Source organism: Solea solea, chromosome 12, assembly GCF_958295425.1.
Source record: "Solea solea chromosome 12, fSolSol10.1, whole genome shotgun sequence".
Lineage (NCBI taxonomy): Eukaryota > Metazoa > Chordata > Actinopteri > Pleuronectiformes > Soleidae > Solea > Solea solea.
Window position 1 is genome coordinate 3,197,659 of NC_081145.1, and position 10,675 is coordinate 3,208,333.

The following is a 10,675-nucleotide window of genomic DNA, read 5'->3' on the forward strand; positions in this document are numbered from 1 at the left end:
GGCCTCTGTGCTGTCGATAGAGCAGCCAGACAATTAGGTAATGATTAAAATAGCCGCACCTGGGACTCAATAAGAAAATGAGCCACCCCGGCATAATTTGAGAATGATTTGTTTACCAATCCATAGAGCTGTAAAGGAAAGTCACAGCAGTGCAATGTATTACATGTACAAAGTCATTTCTGTGCCCTTACAAACTTTTTTATGGAACTCAATTTTTTTGACATTTTTAGTATAAATAAAAACCAGAGTATGAAGTAAAAGAAGAAAAAAAAAGCTCAATATGAGTTTATTGACTGCTGTGGATCCTACTAATGACTCACTGTCAGCCAAATGTCATGTCACCCATAAGAACCTGAACTCCCATTGTGAAATGCTGGGATTTGTGATTTGGTGTTTTGCTGATGAGAGTTCAGAGTTGCACCTGCAACCAGGCTCCTGTTGGACTAAACTCACTGTCAATCAGCCAGTATCAATCTGCTGTCCACTCATAAGCATCATCCTTTATCATCAGTTCCCTGTAAATGGAAAGAAATATTCACAAAATTGAAATGATGTTCTATTGAAGAAGAGCTGAAACTAATAATTGGGACCATTAACTCCTTCAGGAAAATGTTTAGTGATATAAATCAAGTGAGAAGTAGAAGCTTCGTTTCCCCTAAACTTCCATTCAAACAGTTATTTTTGCAACTCTTTGCAAAATTTCAATATATTTTAAATTCCTGATTAGTGTCATCAGCAAACCATGAGGCTAATGTTTATATATACAGTCTGACTGTAACTGTACATTTGAACCAATATAATGACTGAAAATCAATAATATTAATGTTATGTATAAGTATAGTCTTGCACAGTCAAATAATAATAAAAGTCAGTTATAACTTATGTCTTGGCCAAGTTTTATATAGCAGTTTAGTCTTGATTGTATAAAAGTGTGAGATGGAAATGAACAAACTCTCACACAATAAATATTGGAGAGATAGAAAAGAGGTTGACAGTAAAGATGACTCAGCTTCTTGTAATACAGGAATGTGTATGAATCAGTGAGACGCGTCCAGTGCAGTAAATTAACATTCCGGATGCACAATGGTCCATAATCCAGACCACAGACAGACTGTGTTTCCTGCTCCTCACATTACTGCAGAGCACTTCAGCTGAGCACAACAAAACTTAGAAGAATATCTTAAGATTTGTGACGCAATATGACAATAGAAGGAAATAGAAAGTTCTGGTGCTGGAGAGTAAAATGTGTTCCTCGGAGCACATTCTTCACGTCTACTGTTTTCTTTATTAAATGTGCTTTTGGTAGATTTGTTATTTTTATTGAGACCCCCCCATGTTTGGTTATTCCTGGTGTTCTTTTATTTGATGAATCCGTGTGACAGAAGGGGAAGAAGTGCTATGTCAACCACGCTGATGATTCGTATTTGAATAATAAAATGAAATCCCCGTCTGTCAGTTGTACAGTTTAAACAGTATTCAGTCTGATCATAATTTCAGTCATTTGACCTCTAATTTTAGAAAGTGTTTGTGCTGCTTTTAGAGGAACAGATGGGAAATGGGTGCAAATTAAACCCTGATCAGAAAGACCATCATTAAAACAGCATGGTTTGCAGTCGCTACATGTTTTATCTTTAGCTGCAAATACTGCGGCTGTTGTAAATGAATATACCATAATACAATGTTTGACATTATCTGGACAAGTAGGATTTGCCACAGGAGTATCGGGACACAAAGCCAAAACCCAATACTGGGCTAATCATTGGATACTTCCTATTCAGAAGCACATGGTTGCTACCTCAAGTCAAATAGTTGCTCTTTGAAAAACCTTGTTACCCAAATCAGCTGGTGGCCCTCAGTACTCATCCATCCCTTTAAGCAGTGAGGGCCACATCCTGCTGTGTGCGTCCACTAATACAAATGAACTTTTCAGATAGGTCTGACACTCAGAGCAGGGAACAAACAGCGCAGCCTCTTTACCTAATGGGTAGCAGTGGGACACAGCAAAGAAATGATGAGACATGAAGGGCCATTGCTGCTGGAAAGAGGCGAGCCACTAGGATTAACACACGGCCCCCCACAGCCGAGTCACATGCGTCCCGTGCTCTGTGCCAAACAAGTACGGTCATAAGTGCTATTCCTCTCACCTTTCAGAGGGGGTTTTGGATAGAGAGATCATTAAATTAACCACAGGGCACTGTATTTGTGACCAGAGGTAACATAAGCCACTTGAGTGTGGCGGCCTACACTCTGTGATTCTTGAGCTGCATGTATAGCTGTCCACAGAGAGCCACAGTGACACTGAGGTGAGTCTGCGTCTGTAATGGTGTTAGCCTTTTCATCATTATGTGCTTAACACACTAGATCTTTATTATTGAGGCTATTTTTCACTGAATTCACTTAGCAGTACATTACATTTCCATGACCCAGTTCAATATCTGGTGCTTCACATCGACTTGACTCGGAGCTCTTTCCTCTGTACGGATTGTGAAAGGTAATGAACGAGTGCCTCAAAGAATTTTTCAGCCATCAGTCAATACAGCCTTTCAAAGAGGAGGTGATTGACAACATCCTATCAGTGTAAATGTGCGGTGTATTATCATAGTCGTCCATCCTGTCTAAGAGGAGAGGATGTCCCTGTCTTCAGACGATGCTTTTCACGGTGCGGCTGTGCCCGATCATTGTCAATAAATAAATCTGATAATTGTCAGTGCAGACAGCTGTTTGTGACAGCTTTGTTGTCTTGACTCACTGCATCCTGTCATTCTCACAGAGGGGAAAGTGAGTTTTATATACTCTGACTGCCATCCGGGGAGAAGGGGACATTTGCACATGAATCAATTGTCAGCATCACTGTACTCTGACAACTCAGTGACAGCTCAGATACACCGACTATGTTGTTGTGCACATTTCTCTTGGTGGCATCCGAAGTTTGAGCGGATATTTTTCCCAGGAATCTGGAATATCAAGGTTATATCTATCATTATGAAGAGAAGTGCAGAAAAATCCTCAGAATTATGGACTCAAGCGGAACAGGAAAGTAGATGAAACATTTCTTTTCCACAATATCTCGTCTTTCAACAGCTACTTGAAAGTGAGCCTCTCCGATTATGATTGTGGCTCTTGTTGCTCAAGATAACTGCTTGACATTTGCTAAATCAGTCAGTGTCAGTCTTGCATACTCAATTTCCCTTCACTTAAAAGCGCTCTGTTACTTTGGCATTTTGCAATGTTCTGTCACTCAAACAGAATTTGCTGTGGGTATTGATAAACAAAAATTGTGACAGTGCAGCAAAGAAAAAATTGGTTCTTATTACAGAAATAACTCACAGTTTGATCTATCAGAGCATCTGGACCCGAAGTGATAGTACAAGTAAAATTCTGCATGCATTGGTATTATATTAGATCCAGCTGTATGTGCATTTATCTGGCAATATCCTAAAAAAAACACTTTAATGATAATGATATAATCACTTAAAGCTGCAGTGTGTAACTTTTGGTGATGTCATTATTTTTCCTCTTTTTTTTGGTCTCCGTGAACAGAAACAATGCTACATTACTGCTGTGCTGTTTCCTTTGGTCTGCAGAAGCAAACTTTTTATAAGAACATATTCCAACCTGTTCACACGTCGGTGCTCGTCAGTCGCAGAAACACAAGTACAAAAAAAACAAAAAAAACAATGAAAGCCCTGTACTTTGATATGACTCAAGTCTTGAAAGGAAAGGATCTTCATTGTCATTATACAGACGAAATTGCAAGGTCAGATCTGAGCGCGCCGCCAAACAATGGACCTAATCTGACCGAATGTGTCCAATTCTGATTGTGATTCTCGGCTCCTTTAGTCTACATGCCGACGTGTCCTTGAGCAGGACACTTAACCCCACGATGCTGCACTGGCAGCGTGTGAGAGGGTATGAAAGAAGTGTGAAAGAAAATGTGTTGCACAAAGATGCAACAAAGATACGAATGTGTCACTGAATGAGTGAATAGCAAATTTGTCATGTAAAGCAGCCTTGAGTGGTTCAAGGCTGGAAAAGTGATGTGTAAATACAGAACATTCACCATTTATTTTCACATGATGTTGTTAGGTAATAATTCTTGTAACTCTTGGATTGATGGTGATATAATGACTCTAGTATATATATATAGCATATGTATATATATATGTGTGTTATATATACACATTTATACATATATACACACATATGTGTTATATAGATATATACATATACATACATATACATATATAACACATATATACATATAGGTTATATATATATATACATATATACATATATATATATATATATATATATATATACAGTATATATGTGTATATATATATATATATATATATATATATATATATATATATATTCACTGACACATTCATAAAACACATCTTCTGTCATACCCATTCACACACGGCCAGCACAGCCATCAGGAGCAATCGTGGGGTTAAGTGTCTTGCCCGAGGACACTTAATGTAGACTAGCAGAGCAGGGATTCAAACCGGCAACCTTCCAGTTGAACGATGACTGGCTCTACCACTGATCCTCCATCGCCCTGGTGGCTGATGATGAATTGGACATGTTAGTATGGATTTACTCTTGTGTTACAGAATTAATTATCTCAACCCTCATCTGAAAGCAGAAATAAAAGCAGTGAATTCACTCTTGTTAGGCACATGAATCGCAATGCTGTTGGCCTACAGCAGGCATCACAACCCGTGGGTTAATAAGATTAGGAAAATTAAGATGACCTACTGTCAACAGCACACCACTTACCCCGGTAGGCCGTGGCACATTGATCCACAGTGGTGAGAGAAACCCTCTCCAATTGCACTTCATCCTGGACATCTCTTAAATGTTTTGCCAGTGTCAGTGCACTCTGAGTGCTCCTGTTGAAAAGATAATCACTGCTATCAGTGTTCTTTAAGGCTTGACCAGCCACAATAATCTGTTCACATCAACTATTGTGCACTCACTTGTGCCTAATGGCTCTTAAGCTCCCGTGTCCTGCAGCTCTTCTGCACCCCCTGACTTGCAGCCTGCCAGCTCTGTAGCTGATCAATTAAAACGACTTGAACATTTAAAGGCCCGTCAATAAACAGTCCCCTATGACTCAACACTACCTGCTCAAGTGTGTGGATTTGGCTCATGTGCAAAGTCTCCTGTTTCCAGTCAATGTCAGAAACACACATCATTATTAAAGATGATACAAACCGACCACATTTGAAATATAACTTCCATGATATCACCTTAATATTAGGGCTGTGAAAATGAGTAATTGGTCATATAAGTAAAATATACAAATACAATGACATATAGACCACAATGAATAAACCCATCGTTGTCCCATCTTTTAATATTATGAATCAGTTTAATGTTTTTAATGTTTAATGTTTTGTGTTATCTTAGTCTTATCTGATGGATTTGACTGACACACTGCTGGTTTATTTTGATCGTATGGATGACACAGACAGACTTCAAGTAGGATGTCGCTCCTCATGCCGACTGTAAAGCCCAGTGAGGCAAACTGTGACACTTTTTGGACTATATATAAACCTGAATTGAGTTGAATATTTACAATGTCAAAAATGTTCATGCATCAGGCCTCACGTTTGTTTGTTTAATGCTTAACTGGGTCTTGTAAAACCTAACTGGATATCATAAAATGGAAAGAAAATGAAAGTAGGTAGTAAATAGGTGGATAGATTTGACTTATTCTAATCTGTAATTTAATTTATTTTAGATTTTAAAAAAAACTAAAAAATTAGACTGAATGTTATTGTTCCATAATAAAAAGTATAAATGAAATGTCTGAGATGCTCACGCCACTCACAGTAATGTAAATATTATATTAGTGAGAAACTATACATGGATTAACATATTTGTTTAATGATCATTATAAGTGATCAGGTTTAGCTGATAAGCTCTTGTTGAACTTTGTTGTAGTTTATTCCATGATGGAGAAAAAAAACAAACTGCTGTTTATTGTTAGCAGTTTCGAGGATGATAAAGTGCAGATGAGTTGGTGAAGACACAGAACTCATTATACATACAGGACCAACATGTAGTCCCAGTCACTGCCTCATCTCCACGACCTTTTGTATTGTACTAGTTTTGGATTGTGTCCTTTGTAAAAGAGGGTAAAAGCCGGCAACTATTATGGCAACGTATATTATAATGAAAAATGTCTATTCCTATACATATGTATGAGTCTGGACTAAAAGTGTAAGAAACAACAATGCCATTAGAGTTACTATACAAACAAATGTTGCATTTGCATGAGGAGCGCGAGCCGTAGTCACCTCTCTGTTGTTACAGATGAGACTGGAGATGATGCTATAAATGGGACGAGTAACTCCCTTAAGGGAGCTGCGGTTGACATGTGTTACTAAATCTTATGGAGATGCCATCTGCCACTGTGTTAACTGCTGGGAACGCTGACCTCTGCAGACACCCAAGTCATCCCAAAGTGATCGGATATGGAAACACAGACTTGCTAACTTGTGGTATTAAAAGCTTTTTTGTATTTGCAACTTTACAAATCGTCATTTTCTTGTTGACACAGATAGAAATGGTGTCAGCTGCACTCAGGATATATGAGCAGTTTTTTTTCTCCCTCTGGAGTAAAAAGCCAAAGTTATTTGCAAGAAACATGGAAGAAGAGAATGGCTAATGTTTTCCTGAACAAGCCATTTTACATGTTTGTTTTGTGAAAACGGTGATCAGCTCCAGACTGTGTAACTGACACCATGGAGTGGGTTGTGGGTGGTTACACTCGCCTGGAGCACGGGGTCGCGACACTGACGTACCACTCTGTGTCCTCAGCAGTGAGTGACGGGAGGAGGCGGCTCACTCATGACTTTCACGTGGGAATCACAGCTTGCAGCAATATTGAAACAAAAACGTCTGAGAGACTTTGTGGGAAAAATCCAATTGTGAGTTTCTTGGTCCCCTAATGTTTCCCTTAAAGTAAACTTCTGTGCAAAGTTTATTAGCTCAGATAACATTTCTGTTCAAAGTGAAGAGCAGCTGTGTTTTGCATCCTGCCCACAAGGTCACTCAGCGGACATTTACCAAAAATAACTCAACAAAACAACAATTCTTGTATTTCCAGGCTTACGTCACACACCGTAGAGTTATCTACCATCAGAAATCATGTGCTTTGTTTTCACATTGCTATAATTTAATGAGGAAATTCTTAATTTATTTTGACATTTGGATAGGACAGTAACAGCATATTAGTGCTGACATTTGGCTCAGAGTGAACTTCAAAGGACATTCTTCTTAGCCGTGTTTGACAGTGAAGGCATCAGTTAAGTCAAAGTATGTGTTTTACTGTCTTGAACCATTGTGCAGTGCTAATCAGTGTGTGAGCGTTTGGAACTTCTTCTGACTACTGAGCCGTACACGCCGCACACCTCAAAGACACCTTTCCTATGGAACAGCGGGGGGGCTGCCCGCTTTACAATTACTAAGTTCTTCACTGAGTCTTGTGTAGAAGTTTGCAGGCTTATTACTCAAGGGGGGGTCTTCACTGTTTTCCTTGCATGTCCCATGGGTGTCTTTTTCTGCTGTAATGAGGCCTCCTGGACCAGAAAGCTCTCTTTAAAACAGGGAGTAATGAGTCCTTGTTGGCAGAGAGAATGGGGATTTGCACTACTCAGTGGAAAGGGAAGGTCAGTGAGAGGAGTTTTATTTTAGGAAACTGTCTTGTTTCTGAACCAAACAATGCTTAAAGGGAAACACTACAAAGTCCAAGTCTAGGAATTGACTATGATAGTCCAAAGGCAATTCAGTATCTTCAAACTCCCAACGTATGCTTGACAGCTTATGTCATATATGCTGTATCTATGCTTGGATGTCAAGAATTATTATAGCTGGTAAATCCCTTTTTGCCATAAAGTTTCTTTAAGGTGCTTTATCCTTTTGAAATGCATGCATTACAATGAGTGCATTCAGATAGTGTCAAGTGACCGACTAATCAAAGCCAAGGGCAAATGTTGCATAATGGCTTAACTTCAATCAAGTAGGAAACTAAAGGAATATCCAGTCATGCTAATAAGCACAATGTGAGTTTTTCAAGGTCACAATTATGACGGCTCTTTCCAATGAGAGTGTGCATACACACACATGTATTTACAGATTAATAGACAATACTATGTCTAACGATACATTACAGGTGTGTTCACCGGTCTCATCTCATCACTCACACTGTCAAATGGAGATCAGAGATATAGCCCATATTGTAAATGTTGTCAAAACAATAGCAGTGGCACCGTCCTATACTCCGGCAGTGTGCGGAGGGTAATAGATTTCAAGAACATCATGTCTACCATGATTTAAATATTCACCCCTCAGTAACTATTGTAAGTATACATTTAATGCCTCACATCTCCTTTTCAGAGATAGAATTGTTTGTGACACCTCAATTGCATTGCAGCTGCTAAAATGATAATAGCATGCACAGTCTGTAAAGAAATAGCTCTCCTACAGGGGAACTTTGTACAGAATGAATACAATACTTGTAAACCGTCACATGCGCACACGTGCCGCTGCTACACAATGATCCCGTGAACATTCTAACTTACTTCACTCTCTTCCTCAGTTTGCGTCGGCAGCATTCCAAACATTGTCTACGTCAGCGTGGCACTTAAATGGTGATGATGGCGGGGCGCTTAGTGTGACGTCACTTTTTTTGTATTTCCCGTGACAGGTACACAACATTAGAAGCATTACACATGGAAACAAGTGGAGGTGGATGCGCAGACTTTTGACTAAATGTGCTTTTTATTTGCATGGAAACAACATATCGGGAGCACTGAGGTGCTTTATTTTGGAAAACCAGTCGCAGAATTGGAAAAACTCAAAACTCAATCCTTGCATTTCTGCGTAGACAACCAATAAGCTACTTTGGGGCAAAAATGATGTCATAATCCTATCTCTCTCTTGCTCCACCATTTATCATTGGTGTCTTGTGTTTGGAGAGTGTTTGGTCTTTTTGCTTTATGATAACCTGGCTTTCTTCATTCTGTCTCTGTTTCAGTCATCGTAAACACTGTAGTCTTTATTCAAAATACAGCGTTACATTTTCATGTGGATTAGGCTTTAGGATTGGAGCGGTAGGAGGTGAGAACATAAGGGGGTGAGGGGTTGTTGTTTCCAGTTATCAGTTGTGTGTCTGTAACTATGGGTTGTATGCAGGAATTACAACCTCACTAACACAACTGAGAGTTGAAAAATCCTATTTATAAGCCCTCAAAACTTACCCGTGGCTCATATTCAGGGGTTGGCCAACATGACCCATAGTTTCAATTTGGAGGACAGGTTGATGAAATAATGTGATCAGAAAAAAAGAATTCTATATGAATCTATCTCAGATTTTGTTTTTATTTCTTTGTATTATCTTGTTCTTTTTCCATTAGCATTCACATTGGTGATGAGGCCAAGATCAACTAGTGGATCACTTTTCAAACAATGTATGCGATGTAAGCTTTAAGCAGAAAATGGGTTCTCGCCCTACATTGACCAGGACCGTGGGGAAGATTGAGTGCATCACCTGCTAACCTGCGTTTGGGTGGAGAGGCCAGGCCTCGCATCATCTCTCTGCGCCAGGATTAGCAGTCACACAGTCTACCACCGTGACACATCCGAGCATAATTGGCCCTGACAAGAGGGCAAATCATCAGCACGGGACTGATAAGCATTACAGCCAGATGACAGCGTACAGAAGTGTATTAGCAACAGTGTGACATATCACATTACTACTGTGAAGACAATAAAAGGAGATTGGAAACACTGTGGCAGCTTCAATGACCATCCACTTCTGCTTAACTCCACCAGGCCATTATGCCCCATTTGCTATAGCTAATGTGTTGTGCACCTAATTGTCACCTATGACACATCAGATAAGTATGATCATACGTCATTTATGTCAGTGTTTTAATCTGAACTGGTGAATTAAACTACTAAACACAGTGCTTTTCAACTCTTATTGTACTTTTTTTGTTTAAGGATTAACCGACACTGTGCTCAAGGAGGAAGTGTGGATGGATTACCCTGCATCACAGACCTTGTTTTATATTATAAGTGTACGCGTAAAGTTTTTACGTGTTTTTTTTATTCCTTCCCTAAATGTATTTACTCTGATTGGAGCTTAAATGGCATCAGAGGTTGATTTCTGACAAGCAGACAGTGGAAAATCCATTTCCCTTAATTGTTTTACCACTTGTATTAAAGGCAGTGCCATGTGTAACAGGAGCCTTCAGATACTGGGACAGGTCTTGAACCTGATAACTTGTACATGTTTTATAGCTGTTACATTATAAATTATTTCCACAGACTGAGGCCTCGGGGGATCATATTCTCTCAGCTTCAGTTACTGGTAACATCTTTTAATGATATTAACAAATTTGCAGCTCTAGTGTTTCAGCTCTATCTGGGAAATCTCAAACGGCTCCATGGTAAATACTTGGTTATGATATTATCGGGCTCAGCCCATTGTGTGCTGGGTGGATCATATGGCTATTAAAAATGGGCCCACAGTGGTAATAACTAAGCTCATAAAGGCCTGTGTTGCTGCCTAACAGCCCTGCCTGCACTTCCTGTCCTAACAGTGAGATATTGGCAGGAAGGAGCCGCGATGGTAATGGTTGCAAAAGTAGCTTTT